The following is an 18,574-nucleotide window of genomic DNA, read 5'->3' as shown; positions in this document are numbered from 1 at the left end:
GACACGATGACCCTGAAGGTCACTTCCAACTCCAACATTCTATGATTCTATGATGGCACTACCACCTTAATTCCTTATAATACTCCTTTCTGACAATATAATTGTCTACATTACATATAATTTCCTTACGTTCAACAACTCATTACTGATTCTTAGGGTCCTCACATGCATATATATTGGATATTGCAATCCTTCTTAACCCAAGAAGAGCAGCATTGACTTGTTTGTCTTTTGATGTCATTGTTTGGTTGAGCCTGGTAATTCATCCCTCTAGATTCTTACACTAAGGCTATGTGCCCACGTAGCGTTTTTGTGGCGTTTTTGCGGCGTTTTTACGAAAATGCAAAGCAATGTGAATTCGGATGTGCTGTGCACATGATGAGTTAATTTGCGCGCCGAATTCGCATTGCTTTGCAAAACGCAACATGACCATTTCTACTGCGATTACGCTGCAGCGTAATCGCTGTGCGTGTGGTACCCAGGATGAAGAGGAGACTACAACTCCTCTTCATCCCGGCTACCACACGGTGAAAAAAAGAAATAAAAAAGTTAAAAATAAGCAAAACCTGTATATTCACCTCTCCGGCAGCCCCCGGACTGCTCCCGGCCACGTCCTCTCTCCTTGTACTGTCAGGACCTGCGGTGACGTCATTTAGTCACCTGATGGTCACGTGACCGCTGACGTCGGTTGCATGGATTTATATTGCGTGATCAACTTGTCAAGCACTTTTCCAAGTGATGCTCAAAATCGCTTGGAAAAGTGCTTGAAAAAACGCATGTAAAAACGCATGTAAAAACGCTTCTCTCTGGCAGAAAAAACGCATGTAAATCTGCATGCATTTTTTTCTGCCAGAGAGAGGCAAAAACGCTCTGCATCAAATCTGCTACGTGGGAACATAGCCTGAGAGCCCAAAACTGCAGACTGTCTCACTGCAGCTGGAAAGTTTGGAGAGAATCACATTATTGCATCCCGGCTCGCAGATACATGTATTTTGTGTCATACTGGATCATCAAACAACCCATCATTTTACGTTTCTACTTTTCCTGGATCTCCTACCATTGACCTCAATGTGCAGATCAGTCACAGCTGCCTCTCCACACGAGGGAATGTACGACATGCTGTTTTTAACCACTACCTTTCATATGTCTCCGCTCTGCCTTTTCCCTCTGTTTTTTTTTTCCTTCACATCACTGCTCTGTTCTTTTAAGTCTTTTCATTACAAAATTATAATTATGTCTCTATCTATTGTATATTTTAATATATGTAGAATGTAGCAAGGACGTTATTGATCGTTAAATGGCTTAAACGTTGCACTATTAAATGCATCCACATCCCCATATTATCATTCCTCCCCATGACTATATTTTTCCTGGCAGCAACATTTCTTCTTCTATGACTCACTGCATATTTTGGGTCCAAAATGAATATTTTTTCTGCTTGTGTTGTATAAAAAATATTCTTTTATTTTTCCACCAGTGGTAATTGAATCTAAGCAAGATATTATTAAAATGTAACCAACCAGTGATTCACAACATTCAGATCATGAAAGAATTATATTACTGTATATTGTATTAGTTTATACTAAATGTATGTTATCTTTCTGCAATAAAATTCTATAAAGTTTGTTTGAAAAATAATCTACAGTATCTGTATGTCTGTCTTTCTATCTTTCCATATGTCTATGTTTTTAAAGCTGGTCTATGGTGCTTTGGTCTCCAAAACAAATTCCTGGCTTCCAAAAATGTCACCCGTATGTTGGTTTATACAATGTTAAATGTATGCACATAACCATAATAAAATATTTCTTTAAAACCCACTACATAATTTTCTTTTGTTTGCTTTATACAAAATATTATTATATATTTCTGCAATTGTAGAAAAGCATGGTTTAGTTACCCTCATCCCTCATAGCAAGTAAAAACTGCTTTTTGTGTTTAACACCAGTGACAGCGCTCCTTCGCGGTCCCTATCCCTCCTCCCAGCAGGGACGCCGACAAACTCACCTCGCTGGCTGTGTGGTTGTGTCCCCATTTCCTGTTGTAGCTTCCTGCTTCTATGGCATGCGCACGCCGCGCAGGTCTCCCAGCGGTGCGCCTAGTGAACGCAATCTCCGATTCTTTAAGGGGCAGAATGCGCATTTAGAATTTCCCTCAGCCAATAGCTTGGTGTCATCAGGTATATTAGGCACCCTCCTCAAGAGGGAGGTGCCTGAGCAACCCCTGTAGTTTCCCTACTTAGTGTGTGTGTGCTACAAATATGTTGCCAGGTCCCTGTTATTGAGTCTCGTATTGTCTGAACCTGCCCCTGAAACCTGTGTTGTCTGTGCTAGAACCTGCTCCTGATATCTGTGTTACCTGAACCCAAAACTGCCCCAGCAGTACCTGAATCTGAAGCCGCACTGGCGGTACCTGAGCCTGAAACCACTGTGGCGATACCAGAGCCTGAAACCGCTCCAGCAGTACCTGAACCTGAAGCCACTCTGGTGTTACCTGAGCCTGCAGCCCTTCCAGCAGTACCTGAGCCAGTACCAGTGTCCGTCCTGTCTTGTGTTCCAGAGTCTGCACTGTCTGAACCAGAACCACTATCCAAATCCTGTCCTGCCAGTGACTTCGAGTTTGTGTCTGTGACTGCAATCCTGACCCTTGTGGTTGGCTGCTGCAGTACTGGGACTGCCCAGGAGTAATACCTGATGGCTACCTGAAGGGCAAGCCTAACTCCACCATCAAGAGCTCTAGCATAAACCAAGTTTTTGCTTAGCCACACCCCTTCTTGGTAAGCCCAGTTCATGGCACAGTGGGTCCACGATTCATATATGTGACATAGTGCTCATACCAGACTAATAAGTCTAGAAATTGTCCCAATTCTTATGCTCCTTTTTCTTGCCATTCACTTTTTTGGGGAAGTTCCTCCTCATCAACATTTTGGCAGCACTGTAGGTGCTAAGACTTCCGTACCCCCACTTCTCAGCATGCACTGCCTCTGTTAATGTCCAATGATTTGGCTATTATTATACATTTTGATAGACAGAAAAGGAACAGAAACAGAGAGACAAAGACCCTTCCCCACTTCCTGAAGTCTGCCTCAGTGTCTCTGCTGCTAGAGACACATTAGACTGGACAACAGGCTGAAATAGACAACATATTATACAGAAGGAAGGAAGACACAAAGTGGATGGCACTTTAGAGTAATTTTTTTTTATGGGGGAGACAAAATAATTTTGAAATACAGTGACTTGCATATTGTCTATCAAATAACATCAAGTTGTCAGAAAGTACAACCCCGGCAGCAATCCACTGCGAACCTCATGAGGTATATGGTCGCATGATTTTGTCAGAACCATGGTCAATAGAGAATGTGGTGAGCTACTTTGATTCTACCTACTTATCTCTCTATCTATCCTTAATATATAAATTGCCTAGCAAAATGTGTTGACATTGTCATCTCGACTTGCTTAACTATCCTATCACAATATGTAGTAGGTATAATAATAATAGTAGCAAATACTTTCAATTAGAAATGTAGCATAGTTCTTCTTCTTCGCCATGTCACTTACCCCATGTGCAGGGCATTGAGGTAGCTTAGGTATCCATGGTCACAACCATTTATATAGTGACAGTTAGTTGTTTATCCGTTAGTTGTTGTAACCATGGATATGGGGATAGAATAAAATCTTGGTGATGGGAATACTCCTTTATCTGTCCATGCGAGACAGTACCGCAGAGTGTCTGAGAGAGAAAAAAGCTGAATCAGGTTATGAAGTATCTTAAAACAATTCCTAGCTTTGTAATGTCTGATAAATAACTAAACGTAAAAAAAAAGTTTAGGTGCTCTTTAAATAATACTGGAATAATGAAAAAATCACTCTCATCAAAGTTTTTATCCTCTTAATATATTGCCATCATCCTATTATATAGCACTGTGTACTTACAATTGCTCATTTTGCCTTTCTACCAAGTTAATAATTTTCTTTTCTCTGCTTTATGTAGAAACAGGAAGTCTCTTGTCCCTGCATTTATCAGTCCCCTCCTGACCCAGCTGCTCCCTCCTCCCCCTTCCAGGGACTTTTGCAGCGACTGATGAGTCATGCGGGGAAAATTGACCTCCTGTTTCTACATCGAGGTTAGAAGCATTCAGCTAGTCAGTTTGTAATCATGTGATGTCATAGACCTAATGGAAAAGAGAATAATTAACTGGGTAGAAAGGCAAAATGAGCAATTGTAAGTGCACAGTGCTATATAATGCGATGATTGAAATATATTAAGAGGATAAAAAAATTTGATGGGAGGAGTGCTTGTTTATGCCCAGTCAAGTATTATGTTGCTTTACCAGGGTTTACTAACTCATTAAAATTCTATTGGAGAAATACATGAACAACTGAAATTGTATATTATCCCTGATCATCTTTTTGCTGAGTGTGAAATAGAGAAATAATATTGTAAAGAATTACACAATTTGTTGGTGCCACACAAATAACAGGATAAAGCTGCATCTCTGTCATGGTTCTGCTGACTTATCAGATTGATTTGGCATGGATATGAGCATCTCTGGGTGTTATATTTAAATTCTCTCTTACCTAAGTAAATTTGGCAGCAATTGTATATTCTATAATTCCCTATTGCATTGACACTTGGACTGCCTAACATTACTGCCTAACCATGGACTTGAACTCAGCTACCCTTACTATGTTTTGACTTCGATTTGGACATTGTTCCCTTCAATCTCTTGCTGATCTGGCACATGTGGATTGCAGTGAGGAGGAGATTGAATAGGGTGGCAGTCCATTATGTGTCCTGAAGCTCCATTCATTGTCTATGGAGCTAACGGAAAAAGCATGTACATAGCAATTTTAGGCACATGTTTCTAATGTTATGGCTGATCAGTGTAGAAGGCGCTCATCACAGATGAGAATTTTTTTAAATTTGGATTCGCCAGCTTCCACAAATTTTGACAAAAAATTTGATTTCCTGCGAATTGATTGCAAGTACTCCAATTGCCCTGAAAAGATGTCTATTGTTCTGAAGTCTTTTAAGACTGTATTCAATCTTTTTTAAGCTCCTCAAAGACCACACAGCCTTAATAGTGCCAAAGAGACCTCCACCTATATGACTATGTATAAACAGATGAAAAACGTTCTTCACTGCTGTGCTGTCACACGCTATGTGTAATGTCTATTCAGTGCTTTATGGCAATATTTCCCTATTTGTTTTGCTAAGCTGTGCTGCTGCATTCCCTGACTCTGCTTTTATACAGGCTATGATACAGGCTATGATTAGAGATGAGCGAACCCGAACTTAAAGTAACTGTCCGGTGCTAAACGCCGAACACGGACCACTCCCGGGAGTCCATTGCAATGTTCGGAGATCCGGGGGAAGTCTGTTGAAGAGTGAGAGTGAATTTTTTTTTCCAAATCCAAAGTTCGGGTCTCCATTGTTTTGAATAAGGTTCGGTTTCTGGTTCACAGCTTCAGTACCCATAGGTACTTTGGACTAAAGTTTGGGTCGGGTACCAGAACGTGAACTTCCATAGGTACGCTCATCTCTAACTATGATAGTCCATCCTGATTCGTTGTGCTATACCATGATAGCTTCTAGGCATTGCGGGGAAAGGAAGTCATGGAGCTTTCTTTGGCTGACGCAATCTTCTGCATTGCGTAAAATGTCAACAATCAATTTTTCAAATTAATCGGATTCAGCAAATTCCTAAAAATTCAACATGAATTTCCATCGAATTCATTCACTTATCTCTGCTGCTCATACATCCATAGCATGTTCCAGCTCAGAACAGGAATCACAATAGTATAGAAATCCTTTATATTGTTTACGGGAAGTTCTATGTATGTATAAAAATCTATATAATTACATTAAGTTCCTTAAAGCTTCTGTAGTGAATTACTGACAGGAGGAGATGAGTAATGCTTTAATAATATCAAAGGCCTGTATTAACACAGTTTAACTTGCTGCTACTGGGCCAGCGACTTCCTTCAGAAGCCGATGGAAACAGAGGTAAATAATTCTTCTTAATTCATTAAACAGTCATGGTGGAGTTAGTCTTTAATAAATTAATAGCGTGGAGAGTTGATTGCCACCTGAGGCTAAAAGTAGTGAACGCTGCTTAACATATTAATAGCAGATGAACAGCAGACAAGCACTACATGTTTTTTCCTAATTGTTAAATTCTATTAGGTGAATAATTCAGATTGAGATCTCGATTTTTAGTATAACGGGGATGTATTTCACTATGTACGTTGTAAAAATTTGCACAGATCCATTTGCAAATATGTATAGAGCATAGAATTGGGTGATTTGAAACTGAACTATATTCAGTTTTAGAAAAAAATACCTATTCTTCAGATCGCTGATATTTTTGTAATTGGCTATAAGCGAATCCAGCAAAATATCATGCGGCTGACCGACTTTTTTCTAAATCGTAGTGGGCCATTGTAACGGGTCTGGGAGGCGGAACCTCTGAGCAACTATACAAGGGGGAGGTCCTTGTAAGGAAGCGGGTGTCTCCCAGGGAAGACGGGCAGGTAATCACGGCAAGTGACAGGGACAGTCTCTGGGTAGAAGGGCAGGTAGTCACGGCAAGTGACAGGGACAGTCTCTGGGTAGAAGGGCAGGTAGTCACGGCAAGTGACAGGGACAGTCTCTGGGTAGAAGGGCAGGTAGTCACGGCAAGTGACAGGGACAGTCTCTGGGTAGAAGGACGGGTACTCACGGCAAGTGACAGGGACAGTCTCTGGACAGGCAGGTGGTCACGGCTAGTGACGGCAGAGCCTCCAGGTAGGCTAGCAGGCAGGTAGCAGGTGAGCGCTCCTAGGCGAGCAGGCGAGAATCTCTGGACAGGCAGGTGGTCACGGCAAGTGACGGCGGAGCCTCCAGGTAGGCTAGCAGGCAGGTAGCAGATGAGCGCTCCCAGGTGAGCGGGCAAGAGTCTCTGGACTGGCAGGTGGTCACGGCAAGTGACGGCGGAGCCTCCAGGTAGGCTAGCAGGCAGGTAGCAGGTGAGCGCTCCTAGGCGAGCAGGCGAGAATCTCTGGACAGGCAGGTGGTCACGGCAAGTGACGGCGGAGCCTCCAGGTAGGCTAGCAGGCAGGTAGCAGATGAGCGCTCCCAGGTGAGCAGACAAGAGTCTCTGGACAAGCAGGTGGTCATGGCAAGTGACGGCGGAGCCTCCAGGTAGGCTAGCAGGCAGGTAGCAGATAAGCGCTCCCAGGTGAGCAGACAAGAGTCTCTGGACAGGCAGGTGGTCACGGCAAGTGACGGCGGAGCCTCCAGGTAGACTAGCAGGCAGGTAGCAGACGAGCGCTCCCAGGTGAGCGGGCAGGTTGGTCCATAGACAGACTGACAGGTGTCGGAAGGCAGACCGTCGGACCGCAGGCTTGCAAGCAGGTAAACGGATATCTGGCAGGTATCAAGCAGGAATCTGGCAGGTGACTGGCAGGTAACAGGCAGGAATCTGGCAGGTGACTGGCAAGTAACAGGCAGGAATCTGGCAGGTGACTGGCAGGTAACTGGAAACGGGACCTGAGGGCTGAAGCAGAGTGAAGACTTTGCAACAACATTGCTCGGGCACCTCCATTTGCCGGGGACTCCTTAGGACGGCGCGCGCGGCCCCTTTAAGAGAGGGGGAGCGCGCGCGCCCTAAGCACCGTGGCCGGGAAGCAATGCGCGCTGCCAGCAGAGCGGGAGGAAGACGCCGGGCACAGAGCGGAGAGGTGAGGGGAACAGCGTCCCTGCCTAGCAGGAGGCAGGGACGCCGACGCTACAGTACCCCCCCCTTAGGCCCCCCCTTTTTTAGGCCAGAGAGAAATTTATCAAGGATGAGAGGGGCATGGATGTTCTCCCGGGGCTCCCACGTTCTCTCCTCAGGACCAAACCCCTTCCAATCTACCAGAAAAAAGGTTTTTCCTCTTACCCTTTTGGTGGCCAGAATGTTCTCTACCTCAAACTCGTTCTCAGCGGAAACCGGAGCAGGAGGCTTACCTGTAGACTTGGAAAAAGAGTTAAGTACCACGGGTTTTAGGAAAGATACATGGAAGGAGTTAGGGATCCGTAAGTTGGCCGGGAGTTTTAATTTATAGGCCACCGGGTTGATCTGTTTGATAACTTCCAGTGGGCCGATGAACCGAGGCCCTAACTTGTAGGAGGGAATCTTGAGCCGGACATATTTGGACTAGAGCCAGACTTTATCTCCAGGACGGAATTGTGGAGGATCCAGGCGTTTCTTGTCAGCGTGTTTTTTCATCCGTTCGGACGACTAAAGGAGTGCGGATCGGGTACTCTCCCAAATGGAGGAGAATTCGCGAACGAGAGATTCCGCAGCCGGATTGTCCACCGAGGTGGAGACGGGAAATGGGATCCGAGGATGCTGACCGAAGACTACAAAAAACGGGGATTTGGAGGAAGATTCGCTCTTGTGATTATTGTAAGAGAACTCGGCCCATGGTAGGAGATCCACCCAGTCCGAATGGTGGGCATTAACGAAGTGCCGGAGGTAACTGGTCAGGTTCTGATTGATCCGCTCCACTTGACCATTGGACTGTGGATGGTAAGCGGAGGAGAAGTCCAGAGTGACATCAAGCAACTTACATGTGGCTCTCCAGAAGCATGAGGTGAACTGAACCCCACGATCTGACACGATGTGGAGGGGCAGGCCATGGAGACGGAAGATGTGGCGGATAAAGTCTTTAGCCAGTTCGGGTGCAGACGGGAGACCCGGCAGGGGAATGAAGTGCGCCATCTTGGAGAAGCGATCAGCGACCACCCAAATGACCGTACAACCGGCAGAGACAGGAAGATCCGTTATAAAGTCCATAGCAATATGCTGCCACGGGGCAGCAGGTACTGGAAGAGGAAGAAGGCGACCGGCTGGCAGGTGTCTCGGAACTTTGTTGCGGGCGCAGGACACACAAGCAGAAACAAAGTCTATTACATCCTTGTGCAGGGTAGGCCACCAGTAATGCCGGGTAATGAGCTGGAGGGTCTTTTTCTGACCGGCGTGGCCAGCTAGCTTAGACGAATGACCCCAGTGTAGGACCGTCTTCCGATCAGGTACAGTTACAAACATCTTACCGGGAGGGAGACGATTTAGATTCACAGGAGCCACTTGCATTACTCTGGCGGGATCAATGATGTGCTTAGGTTCCTCCTCTAGATCAGACACCAGGAAGGATCGGGACAAGGCGTCAGCTTTGATGTTTTTGTCTGCCGGGCGAAAATGAAGAACAAAATCAAAGCGGGCAAAAAACAAGGACCACCGGGCTTGGCGCGGGTTAAGTCTCTGGGCGCTCTGAAGGTAAGCCAAGTTCTTGTGGTCCGTGTAAATTATTACCGGGTGAAGAGCCCCCTCGAGCAGGTAACGCCACTCCTCCAGTGCCAGCTTAATGGCTAACAATTCACGGTCTCCAATAGAATAGTTGCGCTCAGAAGAGGAGAAGAGTTTGGAGAAAAAACCGCAGGTTACCATTCTTCCGGAAGATGTCTTTTGGGTAAGTACCGCCCCGGCTCCGGAGGAGGAAGCGTCAACTTCTAGGAAGAATTGTTTGTTGCCGTCTGGACGATGCAGCACCGGGGCGGAGGAGAAGGCCTGTTTTAAGGAAAGAAAGGCCTCCTCAGCTTCGGGCGGCCATCTTCTGGGATTAGTACCCTTACGGGTGAGCGCAGAGATAGGGGCAGTCCGGGAAGAGAAGTGCGGTATGAAGAGGCGGTAATAGTTGGCGAAGCCCAGGAACCGCTGAATAGCCTTCAACCCCTCTGGTCGGGGCCACTTCTGGATGGCAGACAGTTTCTCAGGATCCATTTGTAGGCCGGTCTGAGAGATTATGTAGCCCAGAAATGGAAGAGAGGTCTGCTCAAAGATGCACTTCTCATATTTAGCGTAGAGGTGGTTCTGCCTGAGCCTGAGCAGGACCTGACGAACATCCCTCCGGTGAGTAGGAAGGTCCGGAGAGAAGACCAAGATGTCGTCCAGGTACACCACCACGCAGGAGTAGAGAAGGTAACGGAAGATGTCATTGACCAACTCTTGAAAGACGGCAGGAGCGTTACAGAGACCGAAGGGCATTACAAGGTACTCATAGTGGCCGTCCCGGGTGTTGAATGCCGTCTTCCACTCATCCCCCTGACGGATACGGACCAGGTTATACGCCCCACGGAGATCCAGTTTGGTGAAGATTCTAGCCCCCCTCAGGCGGTCAAATAATTCAGGAATGAGCGGGAGGGGGTATTTATTCTTCACTGTAATCTGGTTAAGGCCTCTATAATCTATACATGGACGGAGTGAGCCGTCCTTCTTTTTGACGAAGAAGAAGCCTGCTCCCACCGGGGAGGTAGATTTCTGGATAAATCCCCGGGCCAGATTCTCCTCAATATATTCTGACATGGACCGGGTCTCCGCTGCGGACAAAGGGTAGATACGCCCATGGGGAGGAGTAGAGCCGGGTATCAGGTCGATTGGACAATCGTATGGTCTATGAGGGGGTAATGTCTCTGCTTCTTTTTTATTGAAGACATCCGCATAAGACCAATAGGGAACCGGTAGACCGGGTAGACTGACTGGGGTAGGAGAAGGACGAGCAGGATGAACGGGAACTAGACAAGTCCTATGGCAGTCCTGTCCCCAGTGAAGGACTTCTCCGGTCTGCCAGTCAAGCACGGGTGCATGTTTCTGGAGTCAAGGTAGGCCTAACAAGAGTGCGTGAGAGAGTCCAGGCAGAACATGAAAGGAGATGCTCTCAGAATGCAGCATTCCCACCTGCAGAGTTATGGATTCGGTGATGAGTTGGATGGGATGTGGTAAGAGGCCCCCATCCACGGCGGCGACAGATAAAGGTACGGCCAGAGGTTTGGTGGGAATGCGGTATTTCTCTACCAGAGACTGAGAAATGAGATTTCCAGCAGCTCCTGAGTCAAGTTGAGCCAGTTCGAAATAGCGGTTCTCTCCGCAGGTGATAGAGACTGACAGCATCAGAGATGGAGAGGGTTTACTTTTGTCTAGGGCGACCTCTCTGAGCGATCCTAGACACAGGCGTTTCCCGACCTCTCTGGGCTGGAACGGATCCGGTGCTCCTTACTGCCACAGTAGAAGCAGCTCCCCTCGGCACGGCATAAGTCTTGACGGGTTTTAACCATCTTGGTCTGGTCGACCTGCATAGGCTCAGGTGAGTGTGCCTGGGGAGTAACGGAGGGAGTGACGGATTTCTGGAAGGTGGGGGCTAGACGTGGAAACCTCCTCTCACGGGTGACCTCTTTGGCGCGCTCCTGGAATCGGATGTCAATCCGGGTGGCAAGTGTTATTAAGTCGTCGAGAGTGGTAGGAATGTCCCGACCGGCGAGTTCTTCTTTAATACGGCCGGACAGACCCTCCCAGAAGACAGACACCAGAGCTTCGTTATCCCAGGCCAGCTCCGAAGCAAGGGTACGGAACCGTATGGCATATTGGCCCACGGTGAGATCTCCTTGACGGAGGCGTAGCAGAGACGATGCGGATGAGGTCTTCCGTCCGGGTTCGTCGAAGACTTTCCGGAAAGCTGTGAGAAAGGCTGGCAGGTCGGACACCAGGGGATCTCCTCTCTCCCACAGAGGATTTAGCCAAGCCAGAGCCTCCCCCGTGAGGTGGGACATGATAAAGGCTACTTTGGACCGGTCGGAGATAAACTGGTGGGACAAGAGTTCAAAGTGCAGGGTGCACTGGTTTATGAAGCCCCGAGCTTGAGCGGAGTCACCTCCGAAACGAGGAGGTGCAGAAAACCGGGGTCCGGGACAGGATACCATGGTATTGGTGGGCAACGGCGCTGCCGGGTTGCGATTCATGACACTAGCGGTGGTTGCAGGTGGAGCAGACAGAGTGTCCAGGCGAGAGTTGACACTCCACAGGTGACTCAGGATGGACTCCTGTTGGGACCTCTGACGGGACAGTTCATGACATAGGTCCGAGAGCGAGGGAGCTTGGGTGCCACCGGATTCCATGGCCCGAGCAAACTGTAACGGGTCTGGGAGGCGGAACCTCTGAGCAACTATACAAGGGGGCGGTCCTTGTAAGGAAGCGGGTGGCTCCCAGGGAAGATGGGCAGGTAATCACGGCAAGTGACAGGGACAGTCTCTGGGTAGAAGGGCAGGTAGTCACGGCAAGTGACAGGGACAGTCTCTGGGTAGAAGGGCAGGTAGTCACGGCAAGTGACAGGGACAGTCTCTGGGTAGAAGGGCAGGTAGTCACGGCAAGTGACAGGGACAGTCTCTGGGTAGAAGGACGGGTACTCACGGCAAGTGACAGGGACAGTCTCTGGACAGGCAGGTGGTCACGGCTAGTGACGGCAGAGCCTCCAGGTAGGCTAGCAGGCAGGTAGCAGGTGAGCGCTCCTAGGCGAGCAGGCGAGAGTCTCTGGACAGGCAGGTGGTCACGGCAAGTGACGGCGGAGCCTCCAGGTAGGCTAGCAGGCAGGTAGCAGATGAGCGCTCCCAGGTGAGCAGACAAGAGTCTCTGGACAGGCAGGTGGTCACGGCAAGTGACGGCGGAGCCTCCAGGTAGACTAGCAGGCAGGTAGCAGACGAGCGCTCCCAGGTGAGCGGGCAGGTTGGTCCATAGACTGACTGACAGGTGTCGGAAGGCAGACCGTCAGACCGCAGGCTTGCAAGCAGTTAAACGGATATCTGGCAGGTATCAAGCAGGAATCTGGCAGGTGACTGGCAGGTAACAGGCAGGAATCTGGCAGGTGACTGGCAGGTAACAGGCAGGAATCTGGCAGGTGACTGGCAGGTAACTGGAAACGGGACCTGAGGGCTGAAGCAGAGTGAAGGCTTTTCAACAACATTGCTCGGGCACCTCCATTTTGGAGGAGGTGCCTTATATATGGTGAAGTCCTCCGGCCATTGGCCGGGGACTCCTTAGGAGCGCGCGCGCGCCCTAAGCACCGTGGCCGGGAAGCAGCGCGCGCTGCCAGCAGAGCGGGAGGAAGACGCCGGGCACAGAGCGGAGAGGTGAGGGGAACAGCGTCCCTGCCTAGCAGGAGGCAGGGACGCCGACGCTACAGCCATTCACACAGGGAGGAAATCATGTACATGCTGAGAATGTTTAAAATGTGTTACAGAGAAATTACATCATATTACAGTTGTGCTCAAAAGTTTACATACCCAGGCAGAATTTTTCCTTTCTTGGCCTTGTTTCAGAGAATATGAATGATAACAAAAAACTTTTTCTCCACTCTAGGCTGGAACTTCCGGCTAGATACAGGACCTCTCTGCTCATGAATATAAGGTTGTGATGACATTGTGCAACCTTACAAGATTTACTTCCGGGCATAGTCACGGGAATTGTGACGATGCCTGAGTTTTCAGCGTGTGGTGGTGGTAAAAAGAGGTACAGAGGACTGTAGATAGAACAGGGAGCTGTGGAGGTGAGTGGTAAAGTGAGTATTATTTGTGGGGGGGTTTTCTACATCATTTTGTTCTTAAGCCCTGGAGTCTTTCCAGACCCCAGAGCATTATAAGGGAAATTCGACTTGCGGAGAATAAGTTTGCCACTAAACAAAATTTTCAGAGAAATCCATTAATTGAGCCCTTTTCCCCATTTACTGAGTGTGGCTGCATATGATAAAGTAGTAAGCAGCTGCGATATTGGGCCATATGCACGAAACCATTACACCTCTGGCTAAGACCAACGCTTGTCAAGCACATATGATAGGGAATCTGCCACACAGATCTTGCCTTCTGTCAATACAGCAACAATAAAACTGGAGTTTGTATTTTCTCCCCATATATATCTCTCAACTTTTATAAGCCACGGGAAGGACACGAACACAGTAATTATGTCCCTGTTGGAGCACCTTTGTGTTCTCAACAGCTATACCCCTTTTATGATAATTATAGAGTATTATGCTTCCAAACAAAACATGTTCCCAACAGCACACTCAGATTATGGTATCCCCACAGCGAAACCCCCTCCAAACACAGATTCACCCCACATGAACATTATGATGACTCTACAGTGCCTCCAGTAAAGTATGATGTCCCCATAGTGCCACTAGCACAATATAATACCCCTACAGAATGATGCCTCTAAAGTGCAACCCCCATAGTATAATAACCCTTTAGTCCAGTCCACCCACACACTCAGTGTAATGGCCTACCACTCAATATAATGGCCTCCACATTTCCCTCACTCAGCTCAGTATAATGGCCCCTACCTGCCCCTCAATCAGAATCACGGCCCCCACCAGCCCTCCCTTAGTATAATGGCCCCACCAGCTCCCCACGCAGTATAATGTCCCCCACCAGGCCCCACGCTCAATATGGAGGGATTATGGAGCTTTTGGCTCTTCCATTATATTCAACATTATCCGCGTCCTGGGGATGCAGATACCACTGAAATTCTGATGACAGGGGAAGGGAAGGAGACCCAGTACTGAGCTGAACCGGGCCCCCCTGACAGTCATGAACCCCATAGCAATATCGTATATAGGATTGTCACTACTTCCATGTGTAAAGAAAGTACTGACAATTTTCATTTGAAATGTCTGCACTTTCAGAAAAATAAGACCCTCAGCTGAGACTGAAGACAAGCCAGTTTTGAGTCTTGAATTGTTAGTCTATAAGGAAAGCAGCGCTCAGTTAAGCCCATCTCCGCTGTCCTTTTAGAGATTGATAGGGTTCTCAGCACCTGGAGTCCCACAGTCTAAAGTTCTGACATATCTCTATATTATAGCATAACAAAAGTTTTCTGAAAGTTCATATACACTTTAAAAGGGGTTGTTCACAGCATATTATACTGGTAACCTACCGGTAGTGGTGAGGGTCACCCGACACCCCCACAATCAGCTGTTATTTGCTCCAATAGCTGTTGGATGCAAACATGTGGAACAGAGCAGCAATATGGGTATTCATTCAATGTGTGGTGGCCCTGCCAGGTACTGCAGCATAACTCTTATCCATTCAATGTGTGGTGGTCCTGCCAGGTACTGCAGCATAACTATTATCCATTCAATGTGTGGTGGTCCTGCCAGGTACTGCAGCATAAATCTCTTATCCATTCAATGTGTGGTGGTCCTGCCAGGTACTGCAGCATAACTCTTATCCATTCAATGTGTGGTGGTCCTGCCAGGTACTGCAGCATAACTCTTATCCATTCAATGTGTGGTGGTCCTGCAAGGTACTGCAGAATAACTCTTATCCATTCAATGTGTGGTGGTCCTACCAGGTACTACAGCATAACTCTTATCCATTCAATGTGTGGTGGTCCTGCCAGGTACTGCAGCATAACTCTTATCCATTCAATGTGTGGTGGTCCTGCAAGGTACTGCAGAATAACTCTTATCCATTCAATGTGTGGTGGTCCTACCAGGTACTGCAGCATAACTCTTATCCATTCAATGTGTGGTGGTCCTGCCAGGTACTGCAGCATAACTCTTATCCATTCAATGTGTGGTGGTCCTGCCAGGTACTGCAGCATAACTCTTATCCATTCAATGTGTGGTGGTCCTGCAAGGTACTGCAGAATAACTCTTATCCATTCAATGTGTGGTGGTCCTACCAGGTACTACAGCATAACTCTTATCCATTCAATGTGTGGTGGTCCTACCAGGTACTACAGCATAACTCTTATCCATTCAATCTGTGTTGTTTTTTTTTTAAATCACTGCTCTTTATATGCTGAGGAGTCATGTGGGTGGTGCTATTTAGTGATTGACAGCCTTCTCTATGACTCTGCACAGAGAGAGCTGTCAATCACTGAGTAGAACTGCCCACTAAGCCCAGAATTAGCAGGGATTTTGATGAGTAAAATACAAGTTATACTGCCTCTTTTCCCATACTTTGTATTGCTTCTGATGATTTAATGTGAACGCTTTGATCATAAGGGAAGGCAAAGATTCTCTAACTGGTATCTATCACATCTCCACTGCGTGAAATCTGCCATGGTCTCTTACATCTTGACAGGGCTCCTTGCCTCTTTAAATACATGACACCTTAATACAGCATTAGCCTTGTTTGACCCAAATTCACTCTAGCTTACTTAACAAGCATGAATGCATCGCCAACTAATATTGTATTACATAACACATATCCAAAGTATAACTGATTTCTAAAAGCAGTTAATGGTCAAATTATGCTGCTGTTAGAGAAATGCCCTAACTGAATATCAAGAGAAATTACCCTGAGCCACGAACTTTATTGAGTTCTTTTCCATTTATCAATTCGTTCTTGGTTGAGGAATAGTTCACAATTGTAATCCCTAAATTACAGATATATCATGGAAGTGGAAGTAATATAACAAATAATGCTGTCTACTGATCTGTATCCAACAGTACATTGAACTGATGGTAATGAAAAATGCATAACTAGCAATCCCCAGACACATACAGTTGTAAATCAACCTGCGCCTGATAACGGCACAACTTCCCTTGTTAAAACAGATTTCAAGAAAGGACAAGATGTATCAGTATACATAGGAGGTATCTCACAACTAAAGCAGAACATTTAAAGGGGTTGTCTGGGACTTTAACATTGATGGTCTATCCTTAAGATAGGTCATCAAGGTCTGATTGTTGGGGTGCGACACCGAGCACCACCACCGATCAGCTGTTCCTCTGGAGATACACAGCTCTGTCGACTGAATCGTGTCCACAGATGGGTACTGCACATCCACCCTCTATTGATTTGAATTAGAAGCGGATGCTCAGTTCTCGGATGTCGACGGAGCTGTGTTGTGCAGATTCTCAACTGAGCAGTTTTGGCCGCCGCTGACAACGGGAACAGCTGATAGGCGAGAGTGCCAGTTGTCGCACCTTCACCAATCAAACATTGATGACCTATCATAAGGGTAGGCCATCAATGTTAAATTCTGAACAACCCTTCAAAGGTTTATTCTCATGCGTGTTTTTCTTTGGAATTTATTTGTAATACAAGTTCCTCTCTGCTGTCAAAGAACAGAGTCCTTTTTTTTATTTTATTGTTTATGGCTCATCGATAAGGAGACCAGTTGCCACTGCATTCTATGATGTGCAGTGCTTACAAACTCTTTCCTGTAAAGCTTGTATGCACTGCTCTGAAACTGGCCAGGAGCGCACTGTTAGCGTCGACCCCAGCCAGCTTCAGTGTCACTGCTCTTCCAATGCTGCAGGGGCAAAACTGCCTTATATAACACGATTAGAGAGTGCACAGTTTTGGCCAGTGACATAACAATTCCTTTGGTCCAAACGGTCAATCAAGCAGGAGCGAACCCTCAATAGGCAGGGAGGTTGGGAAGTAATGGGCAATTGAATTGACAAGATAAGATAAACCCTTTAATTGGGAAATTAGAGCATATTCGTGACTATGAGTTGTGCTGAAACCTTCAGTATGACCCTAAGAGTACATCCATATAATGTATTCGTCATAGAACATAAGGTTGACCTCAGTATTTATGCAGAGTATTTTCAGGTTAAACTGCCACGATTTTGCATGCGGATAAGCCTAATTCATTTAGGTCAATTCACATGTGGTGGGTAGAAAGTTTTTGAGCCTTATGAACAGCAACATGAATTACTCATTGAAAACATTGCAAGACTGTTTATAAGAATACAGTATAAAAGAGAACAGATTGTGGCACTCACCATCAGTACAAAAAAATGCTACTTTTATTGCCCCAAACTGGAGTAGTTAAACATAGGGCTGGAGCGGGCTCACTTCTCCTGAGTCGGCACGACGGCCGTTTCGTGTCGCTTCATCTGGTGCCTAGGGTAAGGTGAAGAATGAACTGTGAAGCGAAACGGCTGTCGTGCTGACTAAGGAGAAGTGAGCCCACTCCAGCCCTATGAAAACCTATAAATATACTACTATACAGTGGGATATAATCCCTAAAGAACAAGTGTAACCAAAGGAGGTGGGGTTTCTTCTAATTATATAAGGGAGTATTAATTATGAAACCCTATATATCATAATGAATCAAGAAACCCAAAGGCGCAGGGAATGCAATTGTTAGCCCTATGTCTAACTGCTCCAGCTTGGACCAACAAAAGAAGCATTTTTTGTACTTATGGTGAGTGCCGCAATCTTTTCTTTTTTTAACTATGTTTAGTATATCTCTTTTATGTTTACTTTGCTAAGCTCCTCCTAATGCAACAATATACATATAAACTCTTTACTGCCGAAAGATTGTATGGGTAGTGCCCACATGTTAGACTCTTTTTTTGGTATAAGTTCATAGTAAGAATTTATGTCCATATTGGCTCAGAATATGCTCTTACTGTGCCTACCTTATAAGCCATGTATATTGTTCCTTTACGTAGAGTCGCATCATCACAATGAAAAGGTCAAACCAGCAACTAACCCTTTGTGTTACACAATCTCATGCATCAAAAAATCCTCCTGCCTTCAAGAGGTCTTCTAGGTTGGGCAGGGTTGCACCTGAAACCAAGCTACTGACCCAGATGGCTTGCGGATGCTTTACTTCTCTTTGGTTTGAGCCTTAGTATATACTTCTAGCCCAACAAGATTGTTCTATACAATAAAAATGTCTTATTGATGTGAAAGGAAGAGGTTTTAACCCAATGAAGGAGTTTTAACTCTGTTAATAAACAGCTGGTATATGTTCCCTTACTCC

This window comes from Phyllobates terribilis, unplaced genomic scaffold (genome assembly GCF_046119375.1).
Source record: "Phyllobates terribilis strain yellow unplaced genomic scaffold, ASM4611937v1 Scaffold_8__6_contigs__length_399053987, whole genome shotgun sequence".
Classification (NCBI taxonomy): domain Eukaryota; kingdom Metazoa; phylum Chordata; class Amphibia; order Anura; family Dendrobatidae; genus Phyllobates; species Phyllobates terribilis.
This window is presented reverse-complemented; position numbering follows the sequence as displayed.